The following is an 18,007-nucleotide window of genomic DNA, read 5'->3' as shown; positions in this document are numbered from 1 at the left end:
AATTCACTGCAGGGCTCCGCCTCTCCTTCGACCAATTCCGGACTTGGCTGACATGCGGGAAAATGACTGTATACGCCGCTACCGCTTCCCACAACGTTTGAATGAGGACTTGACGACACGCCTGGCAGCACACCTCCAACCGCTACACAGGTATCCTGGTGCACTGACACCCAAGATGAAGGTGATGGCAGCCCTACATTTCTTGGCCACGGGTACCTTTCAACATACCATTGCCCATGTCGGTGGGATGTCCCAAACCATGTTCAGCCATGTTCTGCATGATTTTTTAGAGGCCATGTTGGAGCACCTTGATGAGTTCATTAAATTCCCAACTCCTGAGCAGTTGACAGCTGTCAAGCGTGAGTTCTATGCCCTGGGAGGGATGCCCCATGTCATTGGGTCCATAGATGGAACACATGTGGCTTTGGTACCACCACAGGCACAGGAGGTAGCCTTCCGTAACCGCAAGCATTACCACTCCATTAATGCCCTTGCGGTGTGTCTTGCCAACATGGTGATTTCACATGTCTGTGCTCGTTTTCCAGGATCAGCACACGATGCGTACATCATGAGGAGTAGCAGGGTGCCTGAAATGATGCTGCAGCTGCGCAACGAACGAGCATGTATTGTTGGTGGGTATACTCTGGCAGTCCTGTATTTAACGTCATCTTCCTGTCTTACTGCTCCTCCTGACCCACTCTTGTCCATGATGTTTCCATGTAGAGGACACTGGCTATCCCAACATGCCATGGCTGATCACGCCTCTCCGCAACCCCAGCCCGGCTGCCGATCACCGCTACAACAACGCCCATGGGCGGACCAGGCGAGTGATGGAGAGGACGTTTGGCCTCCTGAAGAGCCGATTCCGTTGCCTCCACAAGACCGGTGGCGCACTCCCATATGCACCGGTGAAGGTCTGCAAGATATTCCTCGTGTGCTGCATGCTGCACAACATGGCAGTGGAGAAAGCTGTGCCACTCATCCTGGATCCAGATGAGCAGGACCATCCACCCGTGGAGGATGAAGGGCTTGGGCACGAGGCAAGTGATGTGGAGGAGGAGGAGGCGGTAGAGGACATGCGGAGTCGGCTCATACGCGACTTCTTTGCTTAGTGGTGAGTTCCAGTGTCTGAGTGTGCACGCATTGGGCTGTGTGTGGCATGTGTTGCAATGTGTGTGTCCATCTGCATGTCTTCCAAGTGAGTCTGAGGTGTGTTTGGATGTGTCACTCGAGTGATGGTGCAATAGAAGAATGTTTTTCCAGAGTCATCATTATCACCTAGCATGTTGACAACCTAATACGTGTCGAGTACATGCACATGCATGCGGATGTACTTCTTTTGGCTGACTTCTGGTGTGTCTCCCATCCACAGGTACTTGCGCAAGCTGTCTGCTGGTGGCATTGTTGTGCTCCTGCTATTCCTCGTGAACACAGCAACATGTGCTGAATCAGCGTTACATGCACGGACAAGTTTGAAAATCTCCTTCGGGTAAGGGATGCAGCACTGCTTTTTGGGAGTGGTATTTGTTTTGAATGTGTGTGCACTGCTCCTGTTCATGTTTGGTTACTTTGCATACATGTAGAATCACCATGGGGCACATGACCTGGAGCAGAATTCACCTGAATTGATGGTCAGACTTGGTGACAGTCAACTGTAATGGGATTGTGATGGAGCCATCAATGTGTGTAACACTGGCCTCGGAAACATACGGGTTGCACCGGGTTGACATGGTGTGTGAATTCCCCATTAGGGGCTCAATGGTGTATAGCAGGCTCTCCGTGAGCAGCAGGGGGTGTTTAGCTGTAACCAGTCACTTGTGTGCCAGTGCCATGGATTTCCAGCATCTGTGGTGGTAAGGGGGGTGCCAGTGTTGGTCCCACGTGTTCATCCACATGACCTGTGTATGTGTTGACAGAGTTGCATTAGCATTCCGACACACGAGTAATAAAGGTGTCCCTCTGCCTCCAAGGTGCCTCATCTCTGTCAATGGTGGTCTGTTGCCACTGTGCATGCGGCATGTCTGGCATTGTTCTCAGAGATGGTGCATGAGTCTATGTGTAGAGTAGCAAGATGCAAGCTGTTTGTCAGGGATTAGATTCTGTATTGTGCATGATGTCCATGGCTGTGTAGGTATTGTGGCATGTCAGTCTCCACGACGGCCACCGTGCTGGATGTGAATCCATTGTGTGTGTGTGTCATGTTGAACCAGACATTCCTTCCTTGACATACACCTTTTACATAGTTCTTTCCTGAGATCCTTGTCTTTGTGTGCTACTTGTGGCATTGTTTCCTTGACATGGCGCATGCTGCTGCAGGCCCTGCAGCAAGGGCACCCAGTGTCCACGCAAACGAGCTGGTGTTCATCATGGATTGCTTGCTGACATGTGCTGTGCTGATCAGCAGCATCTGTGCCTCATGCGGCAGCACACTCTGCATTATGCACAAGATCCCCAGTTCCATCCACCTCAAGGCAAGAGGGAGACCATCCCCCAGGTCAACTAGGACATCCGTGTCTAATCCTACCCTGCACTCTACGGACATGTGCGTTAGAAATCCCATGATGCTTGTCCGCATCCAGGGTGCATCTGCACAACTCTGCTACTACATCTGGCGACCAGGCCACATCAACGTCCAACAGAGATGGGGGGAGTGGATCACTGCCAGCTGCAGGATGACCTTCTCAATCCACGCACACACTCAGGATGCAGCCCACAACCACAACACAACCTTGTGGCACTGTGATCCAACACCCAATTGTGCCATCTCCATGCATCCAACCTTGGCTGGCCCACCATTCTCCACATCCACCTGACTCAAGCATGCAGGACATGGTTCTGCCACGTGTCTACACATACCTGGGACTCCCACCCCAGGACACTCCACATGATCCCTGACCTCTGCGCATGACTGTTGCTCTTCTAAATAGGTCTGTAGGCACAGTTGTGTGGGCACCCCCTCAGCTGGTTGGGCCCATCACGGGTGAGTATGGTGCTCCATGTCTGTCTTGAATGGTACGTTGTGACCCATGTGTGTCCTGTGCCAGACTCAGACCCCAGGGTATGGAGGTTTGGAGTTAATTCAGAAATCAGGCATGGTTTGACTTTACAGCACACACATGTAGTGGAATAATGCAAAATGACGGCATCATCTTGTGATTGTGATGAATTTTATTAGTGCTGGGGTACGTGTTTGGGGGGGTGACAAGAGGTGCTTGGCGGGAGTGTAGAATCCAAAGTTCACAGGGGGAGTTGGTGTCCTTGCCATTGACAGTCATCAGAGTCTGTGCCACAGTCTTTGCCAACATTGGTCAGACAGTGACCAGCAAGGCCAGGTGACCTGGGAGATGGTGATGTTCCGCTGACTCTCACGGTCTTTTTCGTGGATGACCCACCTTCCTGCGGGGACCCTCAGACGCCTGCCTTGACGATGCAAGGGACGCTCCGTCAGATGAATCCTCCTCCTCCTCCCTCCCTGTGTCTGGTTGTGGTCTATGCCTGGTGGCACACGGAGGGTTTGCCAGGCTTTGGGCGATCTGATGGAGGGATTGGCTCACGTCCCTGTGCACCGCCAAGAGCTCTGCAAGTCTTTCCTCCATCCTGGCATGATGCTCAACCTGCAGGGCCTTCATCTCATTGAGGGTCCCCACTACCTGGGCGATGCCTCTGGAGTCACGCCGGTATGCGTCCAGGATGGTTCTGACGTGTGCCATAGCCGGGTCCTGAGCCAACTGGGCAGGTTCGCGCCTCCGCCGTCCTCCACTCCCACCACCCCTGCCCACTTGTGCCTGGCCTGCCGTTGTGGGCACATCTGGTCTCCGGGACCCCTGAGGGATGGCATTTGCGGTGTCGCCTGCCTCCTCCTGGGTGCCCGGTGAACCTTGTCCCTCGTGGACAGACTGGCTGTGTTGTTGTGTGCGGGCAGGGCTCCTGGGTGTCTCCTGGGATGTGGCAGGAATGGGGGTGGTGGTTGGCACAGTTGTACCTGACGCAGGTGCTGCAGGTGGTTGGACACCAGAGGGGCCAGGTTGGTCTGGGTCATCCACGGAGTGGTGAGAGTCGTTGCTGCCGGTGGTGTCCTCTTCACACAGAGCCTGGTCTTGTGAGTCTTCCCCCCCAGTGTTGGGGGGAGATCGATGACGTTGACCTGTGTGTGAGAGAGACAGTGTTAAATGTGTTACATGCGACATCCATGTTTAATTCTTTTTTGATTTGACACAGTTCCTATGGGTGGTTGGATTTGGCTAGCATTCCTCACACAGTGCACTTGTGCATGGGTATGTCCCTTGTCCACAGCTTTCGACACTTTACCTATGTGTGACACAATCTTAGTTGATGCATATTTTGGGAACGCAGTCAGCAGTTTAGTGAGCGGGCGTAGCAAGCCATGCAGAGCCGCCTTACGTGTTGCACTGTACGTGGCCAAATGGTGTTTATTGCATGCTATTTGAGAATGCAGGTAGGTAACTTAAGCATTTATGAGAGGGTTCTGACAAACACAGTGGGTAGGTATACTGGGTATAAGGTTCTGTTTGTGCCTGCAGCACGGATGTACTCGTGCACAGATTGACACATGGCCTAGTGTTTATCAAAGGTTGAAGGGGGGGTTAAAGCACTGCCAAACCTTGTCTATATGCACACAGTCCACCTGCTGACGAGCGGACATGGCCACACCACCCAAGGGTGATTTGGTCTCCCTCTGTCTCCCTTTCTCCCTCCCTCTGTCAGCCTCCTCCCACTGTCCATCTCCCTCTATCTCCCTTTCTCCCTCCCTCTGTCAGCCTCCTTCCTCTGTCCGTCTCCCTTTCTCCCTCCCTCTATCAGCCTCCTCCCTCTGTCCGTCTCCCTTTCTCCCTCCCTCTGTCAGCCTCCTCCCTCTGTCTGTCTCCCTTTCTCCCTCCCTCTATCAGCCTCCTCCCTCTGTCCGTCTCCCTTTCTCCCTCCCTCTGTCAGCCTCTTCCCTCTGTCCGTCTCCCTTTCTACCTCCCTCTATCAGCCTCCTGCCTCTGTCTGTCTCCCTTTCTCCCTCCCTCTGTCAGCCTTCTCCCTCTGTCCGTCTCCCTTTCTCCCTCCCTCCCTCTATCAGCCTCCTCCCTCTGTCCGTCTCCCTTTCTCCCTCCCTCTGTCAGCCTCCTCCCACTGTCCGTCTCCCTCTATCTCTCTTTCTCCCTCCCTCTGTCAGCCTCCTCCCTCTGTCCGTCACACTTTCTCCCTCCCTCTGTCAGCCTCCTCCCACTGTCCGTCTCCCTCTATCTCCCTTTCTCCCTCCCTCTGTCAGCCTCCTCCCTCTGTCCGTCTCCCTTTCTCCCTCCCTCTGTCAGCCTCCTCCCACTGTCCGTCTCCCTCTATCTCCCTTTCTCCCTCCCTCTGTCAGCCTCCTCCCTCTATCCGTCTCCCTTTCTCCCTCCCTCTGTCAGCCTCCTCCCACTGTCCGTCTCCCTCTATCTCCCTTTCTCCCTCCCTCTGTCAGCCTCCTCCCTCTGTCCGTCTCCCTCTGTCTCCCCTTCTCCCTCCCTCTGTCAGCCTCCTTCCTCCCTCTGTCTGTCTCCCTGTGTCCACCTCTGTCTGTGTCCTTCTCTCTGCCCCTCTCCCTCCCTCTGTGTGTCACCCTCTGTCACCTCAGCCCAGCTTCCTGGGCACACACAGTTTGCAGGTCTTGCAGAGGCCATTGGCTTCTTCATGTGGGTTTGTTTCTTCTCTGCGGGCACCCATTGGGCGGAGTTTCTGAGTCTGCGCTGCTGCTGTGGCGGTGTGTGCTGACACTCTTTCAGTGTGCTGCGTCTTCATTGGCTGCTGTTATGTGCAAATTGTGCCTTCATACCCATGTCGTCCTGCAACGCGGCCACCATTAGCAGGCAAAACAGTACTGTATGGGGACACACTGTTGGTATGGCTGTGCCCTAAGCCATATGGGCTGAGGGCATTGTTGTGTGCTTCAGAATTGCTCTATGTTAGTTTTGAGGCCCACCCACCCGGCATCCGGGACATCCTGTCTTGTGTTGGTGTTTTGTGTTTCCTCTGACTTGGCATGGCCTTGCTTGGGGCATGGGGCATGGAGGCGCTAGTGGCATGTGTGTGTTTTTGGAGTGTGGTTGTGTCCGGTGCTGGCTTTGGGGGGGGTTGCGTGCATGATTGGTATTTGGGTTGTATATGGCGTTCCCCCATGTGAGGTGAGTTGTTTGTGTACTCACCAGGCTCTCGGACTCCTTCTACTCCGTCTACTCCCACCGGCGGCAGCGTGGCCATCACCTTCTCCTCCCAGGGATGGTAGTGTACTGGTCTGCGGGCCGGACCTCCTCCAGTGATGTTGGCCTGGTTGTGCTCGTCCGTCACTTTGCGGCGGACCGTCCTCCGCAGATCGTACCACCTGGCTTGGCACTCATGCCTGGTCCTTCTGGTGGCCCCAACAGCATTCACGGAATTGACTATCCTCTCCCACATGGCAGTTTTTTCTGATATGCGGGTCCGTCTGACCAATGTTCCGAAGAGCTGTGGCTCGACTCTGATGATTTCGTCGAAAAGGGACTCCAGCTCGTCCTTTGTGAACTTTGGATTCTTGTTGGTGGGCATGGTGTGGGGTGTGGGTGTGGATGGTTGTGGGGGTGGGGGTGTGGATGGGTGTGGGTGTGGATGGTTGTGGGTGTGCAGGTGTGTGTGTGTGAATGTGATGTGGGTGTGTTTGTGATGGTGGTTGTGTGAAGGAGTGTAAGTTTAAGGTGTATTGATGGTTGAAGTATGGTGCAGTGCGTTGTCTCTGGGGTCTGGCAGCAGTGGATCTGTTGCAAAGGATCATGGTTTGTGTGTGTTGGGCCTTTTTATTGGTCCATTTGTGGGTGTGGCTGTGTTTGAACTTTGGGTTGGTGTGTTATAAGGAGTGGTAGTGGTTTGGGCCTCTGTTTATCTGTTTGTCAGTTGCAGGTCAGTGTATACGATGTATTTGGCCTTGTTGGATATGTTTTGTGATGTTGTGTGCCTCGGATTGACTCTCCTTGTGTTTTTTTGGTTAGTCCTGGTTCAGTAGGAGTGTTTTTAGCCACTGGTGGGTTGGGGGTACGGTCCATACATACACGGGTGGGGAGTTGGTACGCTGCATGCATACACGGGTGGGGGTACGGTCCGTACATACACTGGTGGGGTGGGGGTACGGTCCGTACATACACTGGTGGGGTGGGGGTACGGTCCGTACATACACTGGTGGGGTGGGGGTACGGTCCGTACATACACGGGTGGGGAGTTGGTACGCTGCATGCATACACGGGTGGGGGTACGGTCTGTACATACACTGGTGGGGTGGGGGTACGGTCCGTACATACACTGGTGGGGTGGGGGTACGGTCCGTACATACACGGGTGGGGTTGGGGTACGGCCCGTACATACACGGGTGGGGTGTGGGTACAGTCCGTACATACACGGGTGGAAGTTGGTACGCTCCATGCATACATGGGTGGGGGTACGCTCCATGCATACACTGGTGGGGGTTCGGCGCGTACATCCGCGGTCGGGGGGCATTTTGCGCGTACATGCGGGGTCTGTGGTGGGGTGTTCGGCGTGTATGCGGGCACGTGTCTCCATGGTTGCTATGGGAGTTCAGTCCGTACGGTGTTTTTTCCATACAGTTGTGAAATCGAAAGGACGGGAGTGATTGTACTTGCTCGGTCGGACTTCATTTTTCCGATTCGTACGGTAAATCGTCCGGGGATGTGTCGGACACAATTTCCGACCCGAGGACGTGTGGGGAACTTTTCCGGATGTGATTCGTATGGAGTTTTTCCCATGCGAATCGTACTTGGCAGTTTGTACGCTACTTGTACGATTCGGACGGAAAAAAGTCGAGATTCAATTCGGACGGGGGAAATTTTTCCAGGATCCGAATCGGCACCTATATGTTGAAGTCGTATTGAGTTTTATGTAGTCTGTACGGCTTCTGGGATGTAAGAAGTCGGTGACAGTTCCGTAGTAGGGCAGAGGAAAGTGCTGCTCTCGGTAAAGGCGGGATTGTTGGCCCTGTAGGTACACAGGGAAAAACGTGTGACAATTGAAGTTGCGCGTCGCATTGTCTGGGTTCGATTCGGTGACATAGCCGTATGTTGCCATTAGAGACATTTTCTGTGTGAGAGAAGTGCGTATGATAGCGAAGGGTACCTGTGAAATTTTGGTCTTTAAGTACCAGGAAACCAATTGGCATACCGATAAGGTAGCAGGTGTTCTCTGAGCTTGAGTGAAGGACAAAGTAGAGGTAAGCGCTGCTTTTTTAACATATGTCATAATTCTGTAGTAGGACAGACTGTTCGCTGTTCTCGGAAAAAACAGGATTCTGTGTGAATGTACTACATTTTTCATGTGTGAAAGTGCGTGAATGAAATAGCATTCGGGTTAATTGTGAAACTCTGGTTTTATTTCTCAGGAGCATTGCGTTTCCAACTATGTGTCTTAATTCTGGAGAAACAGTTAATTGATGCTTGATAGAAGGGTGAAGTAGAGGGATGTGCTACTTTATCAACGGAAGTAATGATTCTGTAGTAGGGCAGAGGTAAGCACTGCTCTCGGGAAAGGCAGGATTCTCGTGAGAAAGGTCTATTGCTATTCTGTGGTTAGCGAAGCAGACAATGGAGATGTTTATATGTTGTAACTAACGGTATTGTAAAATTGAAACAAAGTCTACGGAGTAGTCTTGTAAAGGAGGGGTAGACTGGAGATAGGAGCAGGAGCTGCTGCAGCGACTGCTGACGTCAGAAAGACCGCGCTGGGATTGGACAGTGGGACAGAACAGCAGAAATGCCCTGATTGGTGCGTTAGTGTGTGCCGCGAAAGGATTAGAAGAAGTACAGGGTGACGTAGACGCTCCAGGATTGGTGCGTTAGTGTGAGTCGCGCTGGGATTTGTGGATTGTAACAGTGACGTAGACGCTCCAGGATTGGTGCGTAAGTGAGAGTCGCGCTGTTATTGGACGAAAGATCGTACAGTTGAAGAAAAGACTAGGGATTCACGGAAGAAAGGAAGATGTATTACCATTCAGCCGAGAAGAAGAAAAAATCCTTGTTTAGTAAAATAAAAGGGTGGTTTGTGAAAGACAAAGAGATTGTGATGAGGGAAGGACAGTTACTTCCTCCGATGAAGACACCCGCATCCTTCATGGTTGCGAAATATGGATATCATACTTGCATTTAGTTAGACAATTGGGCAAAGTATACAAGGGAAGATGGAGTTTTAGCATTTCCAGAACATGGTTCATTTAATTTGGCGATTTTAAGGAACCTACGTGAAAGGATGATGAGATTAGATCCCGACCGAGACCTACACAGTTTGAGGCATTGACTGAGTGGGAAGATGAGATGCATGAGCGAGAAAAACAGAGAAATGGCAGTAGGTATAGATATATGTTTGGACGGCCAAATGATCGGGAAACTCATTGTGATCGAATGAGAAGGTGGCGAGACGCAAGTATGACTGAAGGACTGTTTCCTGTAAGAGCTGCAGGAGAAAATGAAGGAAGGAAATGTGTAGAGAAAAGACATAATGTAGAACCTAGAAGGTATGGAGCAAATGAATCAGAGGACAATGTCCTAGATGATATGTTTTACTAAAACCCACCTCCGTACAGACAGGAATCAGAGATATTAACCTCAGATACTCCAGTGAGGGAAACCTTACGAATCATTAAGACAGAGGTTATGACTCCAGAGGTGAAGAGGAGAAATTCTCTTAGGGAAAGAGAGATAGAAAATAAGGCTGGAAGTGAAAATTCAAAAGAATTAGCAAAAACCACGTTAGAACTAACGGAAAAAATAAGAGAATTGACCAAGAATCTAGAAGCAGTTACAGTCCCTGTAACCATAGGTCCGGTTATGCCCATTTTTGAGAAGCAGAAAGAAAGTGAGCATGGTCTAACAGTTCCATATGTAAGCAGTAGACAAGCGGAACAAACCCTAATGAGAGCAAGGGAGAATCCTTGGAGACATACAATGAGTGAAGGTGGACTAAATGTGTCAAATACCCCATTTTATAGTCATGATTCTGTAGAAAGAGACAGAATAGTAGGAGGACCAATATTAGAACCAAAAAAAATGACAGAACCAGGGAATGTGGAAAAATCAGTAGGTATAACTACAGATGAATTGAGCGAATGGCTGAAGGGTTTGCAAGGAAAAGAGAAAGAATCCCAAACTATTGATGTGGCAAAATTACGCATGGTGTTAGAAGAATCAATAGTAGGGACAATCCCCATGGAAAAGCTGAAAAATTACCAGGGTGAGGAGCTACTGTTTTTATGTAAAAGTGTCACTTGGAGAGCAAAGAATTTACATGACAGGCTAGAAGAAATAGCAAGTGAAATGGAAATTGACATGGATAAGGTAAAAGCTATACAGAAGCCTTACAGAGTGGATTTCACGGAAAAGGATAATGAAAATCTGAACACTGCAGGACGAATAGGGCAGATTAAGGATATAATCACATTGTTAAAGAAATGGGGAGATGTGGACAAATGGAAAAGCAGGTGGTATAGAAAGCGGGATGATACCTCAGACAGAACTTTCCAAGCATTTCCTGTGAGAGAAAAGGAAAAGGTAGTGACATAGTTTCCCATGAGAGAGATTCCAGGAGGGGGATATGTGCATATCCCGTGGACAAGACAGGATATTTTGTCATTTACAAATGACTTCCCTCGATTGCGAGAAAAGCCCGTCGAGTGGTAAAGACAGGTGGACAGATTTGTTAAGCTGTCAAAAGTACTGTGGATTGATTTAAATAGCCTATTTGATATAATAGTGCCAGCAAACTTATGGGCAGAATGCAAAATAGTCATTGATTAGCCAGCTAAAGAATTCCTGAGAGATCCCAAAACAGGAGCACCAGACCCCGAGGTAATGAAGAAATACGAACAGGTTATGGTATTTTTTAAAAACAAAGTGCCTCCCAAAGAAACAGATTGGGTTAAAATAGATCAAACGCATCAGGAAGTGAAAGAATCAGTTCATGCTTACTATGAAAGGCAAATACTCGCTTTCAAACAGTTTAGTGGAGATGAAAATCTGGGAGAAAAGGATCTAAGTCATTTTGTGTACAGATTTGTGTATGGTTTACGTCCTGAAATTAGTGAAATGATTAAGCAGCACACTGTTGATTGGCAAAGCAAGAAAATTGATGAAATCCTGAGACATGCCAAATACTTTAGTGATGAGATTGAGGCAAAGCAGCGAAAACTGAAGGAAAAGGCAATGTGGGCACAAGTGAAAGTTGCAGAAAGACAGGAAGCTCAGCTAGTCGAACAAGCAAATAACCAAGGAATCAAACCGAGATTTGGCCCAGGAAAGGGAACAGGTAATATAGAAGAAGCTAAAAAGAAGTTTCCATGCCACAATTGCGGTAGGTTAGGGCATTGGAAATCCGAGTGTAAATATCCACCAAGTACTAATAATGAAAATCCATCATTGAATCCACAGGTACAGTGTGAGGTGGGTGGCCAGCTGCAGCAACAGCAGAAGGCTGTTAATCCACAGAATCAGGTGCCAAAACTGCCACTACCGCAAAGCAGAAATACCCAGAAATATAGCAAGGAAGTGGGATTCTACAATGAAGAACAGGTAAACAAGCCGCAACGCGCAAACGCTGTTTCACAATATTGGCTGCGAAATGAAGAAAGTGATTCAGAGGAGAATTATTGACGGTGCCGAAGGGAGGAAGAAGAGTGCGTGCTTGGCGCAATTCTAGAAATAGATCAGACAGGACCATTTGTGGATGGGAAAGTGAATGATGAAAACATTACTTTTCCAGTAGACACTGGAGCTACACGATCAACTGTCAGGTCAGCAGATGTAAAGAATCTTCCTCTTTCGGATGAAACAATCCAAGTAGTTGGTGTATCAAACACCCAGATTAGGACATACCTTACGGAACCCGTAAAGGTTAAAATAGGGAAATTCACAGACATGCAACGTTTTGTGGTGTGCGATACCAGTCCTGTGAATTTGTTAGGAAGGGATTTGTTGTGCAAGATGAATTGCACTATATTCTGTACCCCAGATGGACTAGCATTCGAGACACCAGATGAGGATGTACTGTATAAAATGACAATGGCTAATCAAGAGCATGAAGTTACAGGAACTTATACAGTATTCAACCCTGATGAGTTACCCATAGAATTGAAACAGTCTGTGAAAGCAGGTGTCTGGGATTTTACTGGAGAAGATGTAGGCCTTATGAGAAATATAGATCCAGTAAAAATGACATTAAAAGAAGGAGTAGTTTATCCAAACATTCCACAATACAGACTGACACCTGAAATAATTGAAGGAGTGACACCTTTAATTGAGAAAATGATGCAACAGGGAGTGTTGAGGGAAAAAATGAGCAGTCCATGTAATTCACCTATAATGGGACTGAAGAAGCCGAATGGAAAGTTCAGAATAGTGCAGGATTTGAGAAGAATTAACAAAATTGTTGTGTCATGCTGTCCCATTGTTCCAAATCCATCAGTGATTTTGTACCAGATTCCCCATGATGCAGAATGGTACACGGTAATTGATTTGTGTCATGCTTTCTTTTCCATTCCGTTGCATCATAACAGCCAGCCGATTTTTGCATTTCGGTTTGGAGAGCGTATTTTGGCATGGTGCCGAATCCCACAGGGGTACACAGAGAGCCCCTCAATATTTAATCAGTTGCTGAAGAAATCTCTGGAAAGTATAACGATGCCTGAATATTCAGTTTTGGTCCAGTACATCGATGACCTACTGGTGGCATCGAAAACGCGTGAAGCTTGTGAAACAGACACCATAGCTTTGCTGAATCATTTGGCAGATGGAGGTCTAAAAGTATCTCCGACAAAATTGCAATTCTGCAAAAAGGAAGTACAATACCTCGGACATAACATTGAAAAAGGACTAAGAAAAGTGACAATAGACAGAATCAGAATTATCAGAGGGATGAGAGCCCCTATGACCCAGAGAGAAGTGAGAATGTTCCTAGGGATGGTTGGCTACTGTCGTCAGTGGATAAGTAACTTTTCCCTGATTGCCAAACCCTAGGTAAAATTGACAAAAAGTGAGGTTAAAGATCTTCTTGAATTGAACAAAGAAGAATTGGCAGCATTCAGACAATTAAATGACAGACTTTGTGAAGCCCCAGCTCTGGGTATGCCAGACTATGAGAAAGAGATTGAATTGTACTGTAGTGAGAGAAACGGATGTGCACTCTCAGTGTTAATACAGAAACATGGAAGATTAAGGAGACCAGTTGCATATTTCTCATCTATGCTAGATCCAGTAGCGGTGGGTCTGCAAGGATGTCTAAAAGCAGTAGCTGCTACATGTCGAAGTCTAGAGCAAAGTGAAGGAAATGAGATGGGATATCCAGTAAGAGTGTTTGTACCTCATGCTGTGGCGATCCTTTTAACAAGGAGCCAAACACAGTTCATGTCACATAGTCGGCTGACTAAGTATGAGAAAGTCATTCTAGGTGCTACTAATGTGAGTCTGGAGAGATGTGTGAATGTGAATCCAGCTACACTATTACCAGATGCAGAAAGAGTGGAGGTAAGAGATGATGTTGATCATGATTGCTTGGATGTGCTTGATTTTTGCACAAAACCCAGACCAGACATAAAAGATTTACCATTGCCAGAAAGTGATTATGTGATGTTTGTGGATGGATCTTGTTTGAGAACGGATGAAGGATTGTTGAGTGCAGCATATGCAATATGCACAGTTGCAGCAGTTGTGGAAGCATCACACTTGAAAGGAGTTAAATCTGCTCAAGTAGCAGAACTAGTGGCACTGACAAAGGCATGCAAAATTGGGAAGAATGTGAGAGTGACTGTGATAACTGACAGCCAGTTTGGCTTTGGAGATGTCCATGACTTTGGCCAACTTTGGCTACAGAGAGGTTTCCTGACCTCAAGTGGAACTCCTATAAAGAATGCAGAAGTGGTTGGAAAATTGCTTGAAGCAATACAGTTGCCTAAAGAACTGGCTGTTGTGAAATGCGCTGCTCATAGTCAAGGTAGTGATTACATCACTACTGGGAACCGATACGCAAACGACATGGCTCAGTATTGTGCCCGAAACCAGTATTCAATTAATCGGGCCAAGGAAAAGGAAATGTCTTCTTGCTCCTTAATGTTTACTAACGTTATGGGAACATGGGAAGAGGTGAGGCAGTTGCAGGATGAAGCAGGAGATGAAGAAATGAAACAGTGGTTAAAAGCAGGTTGTGCCCCAAGGGAGAAAGATCATGTGTGGGTCTATCGGGATGGAAGACCAGTAATGCCTGATAGCATGATGTCAACCATGGCACGGATGTATCATGGCCAAGGGCACCTAGGGAGGGATGCCATGATAAGGGCCTTTAAGCAGACCTGGTACAATGCAAAATTCAGGTTGATAGCAGAGAGTCTCTGTCAAAGATGCCTGATATGTCAGCAGTATAATCCTGGAAGGAAAACAGTGGTGAGCCTAGGCACAATAGGCCGGGAGGGAGGACCTTTCACCAGAATGCAAATAGATTTCATTGAAATGCTCCCTCATAACAAGTTAAGGTATGTTCTGGTGGTAGTTTGTCTGTTCTCCAGGTGGGTGGAGGCATACCCAACAAGAAGAAATGATGGAATCACAGTGGCCAAGCTATTGTTAAGGGAATTCATCCCGAGATTCGGGTTCCCAGTGACCATTGAATCAGACAGAGGAGGACATTTTTACAATGAGATCATGAGTTTGATTTCTGAAGCATTGGGTGTATAACAAAATCTACATTGTGCCTATCGACCAGAGGCTTCTGGTGTGGTTGAACAAATGAATGGTACGATCAAAAACAGAATAGGGAAAATGTGTTTAGCCACAGGAATGAAATGTCCTGATGTCTTACCTCTAGTCTTGATGACAATCAGATCTACTCCAGACAGAACTACAGGTTTGAATCCCCACGAAATTATCATGGGGCGAGCCATGAGACACGTATTTGTTCCAGTCAAAATATTGATGACAATAACTAATGACATGATTTTGGATTACTGTAAAGGCCTGGCTGACGCAGTCCATTCTGTGTTTCACCAGGTTGGAGCGGATGCCACCAACCTTGAGAGAAAACCAGCCCATGACCTGAGCCCAGGTGACTGGGTGAGAATAAAAGTCCACAGAAGAAGGAATTGCTTGGTTCCAAGGTGAAGACGGCCAAGGCGAGTTATCCTGACCACAACAACTGCTGTGAAGAGTGCTGAACTGAAAAACTGGATACATGCAAGTCACACTTTGAGAGTTCCAAATCCAGCAGATAGCATTGGAAAAGAATATTTTGATGCTTCGGAATCAAGTGCTGATTCAGATGATGAGAATTCAAAGACAAAAGAAAATCCTGAAAGGGGGGAGAAGGAGCCAAGACTAGTTCCAACTCCAAGAGAAGAAATCCTGAGGAAGAGATTGCAGATTTCAGATAATTCAGATTCTGGAGACGAGCAAAACGCCAGTGGCGAGCACAGAAAGAAGAAGAGAAAAGAAAAGAATATTTCAACAGAAGTAACATTCACACCAGATGAAAGAGTAGGAGAAGTTCCACCGGAGAAAATTATTGAAGGAGAAGAAGGGACAGAAATAGAGAGAGAGGGACAGATTTCTGCGGAAGACCCCCGAGGAGGTGTAGGGACATCCAACACTGAGTTAGGTGAAGGGACAAGCAGTAAGCAGAAAGATTGCGTGTTGGAGACCCGAGGAGGGACAGAAATTGGGCAAACACAAGAGGTGGAAAAAGAAACTGTTGAAAAAGAAAAGCCAAACGAGACAGAATCTGAAGACAGTGAAACCGAAATACCAGAAGGTCGAGTTCTGAGAAAGCGAACTTGGATCAAGGAAAGAAACAGTAAAGAAGGCAAACTAAGAAGAAATGCTAAAGGAGACCTTTGGCCAAACAAAATAAAGAGACTGAGATACCGAATGACACGAGTCAAACCCTCAAAAGCTGAACAAGTGAATTAAGTGACTAGTCAGCTCAAAGAAAAAGAGGGAGAGACAGAGGTGTCTGAAGAAAACAAACGATCAAGAAAACCCAACCAGAAGTATAAGTCACCTGAATGGACGTATGTGGCACTGCCTGAACAAGGAGAAGAGGTAGATAGTCAAGGAAATCCAGAGGAGACTTTACTGAAAGTGGTGGAGGAAGAAGAAACAGCAGAAATCCTGAGAGTTATCCTATCCGATATTGGAGAAGAAGCGGAAATTCAGGAATTTCTGTATGTGGATGATGAAAAGGAAGTGAAAAACGATGAGATGCTAAACTGAGTAATTTCAGGAAGGTCATTGTAGAAAAATAAAGGATTGGATAAGAAATCGAAGAACTGGGTTAACCTGATAAGTGCTTTGCTCTTTCAGGTGAAGGAGCAAGGAGTGGAGTAGAAGAGGCTAAGTCAAAAGACACGGTCAATTTATCAAGATGGCTAACATATATGATAACAAGAGTAGATGTACTTTTATGAGAAGATGGTGCAAAATGTGTTGTTGTTGTACAGGATTATTAATGCTTCTATGGAGCGTACTCACTCTTTTGATCTCTTTTAAAGTAACTTTAGATACACTAGAAGGGCATACAGAGAATATGACTAATGTAGTGAACAATTCACAAAAGGTAGTTCCATTTAAAACAAGCACTGAACATATGCACAAGTATAGGTCTATAACTGACGTACGTGTACGCACTAGTAGTACACGTACGTGTACTACTAGTGCGATCCCCTTACGGGTACACACTAGTAGTACACGTACGTGTACGCACTAGTAGTACACGTACACTACTAGTGCGATCCCCTTACGGGAACGCACTAGTAGTACACGTACGTGTACTACTAGTGCGTACACGTAAGGGGATCGCACTAGTAGTACTTGTACTACTAGTGCGTACACGTAAGTCGATCGCACTAGTAGTACACGTACATGTACTACCAGTGCTGTACACGTACGGGTAGGCATTTCACATGCTTACAATGGTAATACAGCCGTACACATGCCAGGAATGGAGGCTTTGAGTCACACATGGATGTCCATCAAGTACTTGTCATTGCATATTTTTATGTGCAGGCCCTAGGTGTGTTAGCCAGTGATATTGCACAGGTCATCTCATCTAGTTGCACAATTGATGGGTTATGACCTGTGGACACATGTCATGTGTGATGGGGCACTATGTGGCACACATCACCTTGACACTTGCCACATGTGTGTCTGTAGTCCAACTGTGTCATGCACAGCAGCAGTGGGTGGCACAGTCATCAACACCCGCACCTGTCTCCTGATGCCAGGGACAGGGACACTCTATCAACTGACCTGTCACGATCAGTGTGCCCCTTTGGGACTATGTAAGGTGTGTGTCATGTGTTCCCATGAGCTTGATGTCAGTGTCCCGTCAACTGCATCTGCTGTTGGTGCATCCAACAGGGGTCTGTGTGGAGATGGGCATGGAACACATCTACGCACACCATGCCACATGTGGACTCCCACGGCTGTAGGGTCTGTGAGCATCGGACATCATATTTTTCTAGTCATACATGTGTTTGATGTCTCAATGGCTGTGTTTTTGTGTTGTCACGTGTACCCCTTCATTGCACTGTGTTTGATGTGTACATTTGACATTCCATGTGACCTGTGCGTGTGCCTAGCAGTCAGCTGTCTGGATGAGATGACATCCTTCCAATGCAGCTATGTGGTTGTGTGTCACTCCGGTGATATCTGTGGCTCTTCACTCAGACAGGCCCCCAAATCATTTCAGGGCATGTCATGTAGACTTGACAATCAACAGGTGTATCAGGCTTTTTGTAGGAGTGCCAGCAAGCTGGCATATGTGTCCTGGATGTATTGCACACACCCGACTCCATAGTTACCTGATGTGTATTAGCAGTGTAGCATGTGCTATGTTCATTGACATTGATGTTGTCCGACTCTCAATCTTCATTCTTCCAAACTATGTCTTGCAGGGCACCACCTGTCCCAAGACTAATGCCAGACTTGGGTGCCATGAGGAAACGTGCCTGCATCCG

This window comes from Triturus cristatus, chromosome 9 (genome assembly GCF_964204655.1).
Source record: "Triturus cristatus chromosome 9, aTriCri1.1, whole genome shotgun sequence".
Lineage (NCBI taxonomy): Eukaryota > Metazoa > Chordata > Amphibia > Caudata > Salamandridae > Triturus > Triturus cristatus.
This window is presented reverse-complemented; position numbering follows the sequence as displayed.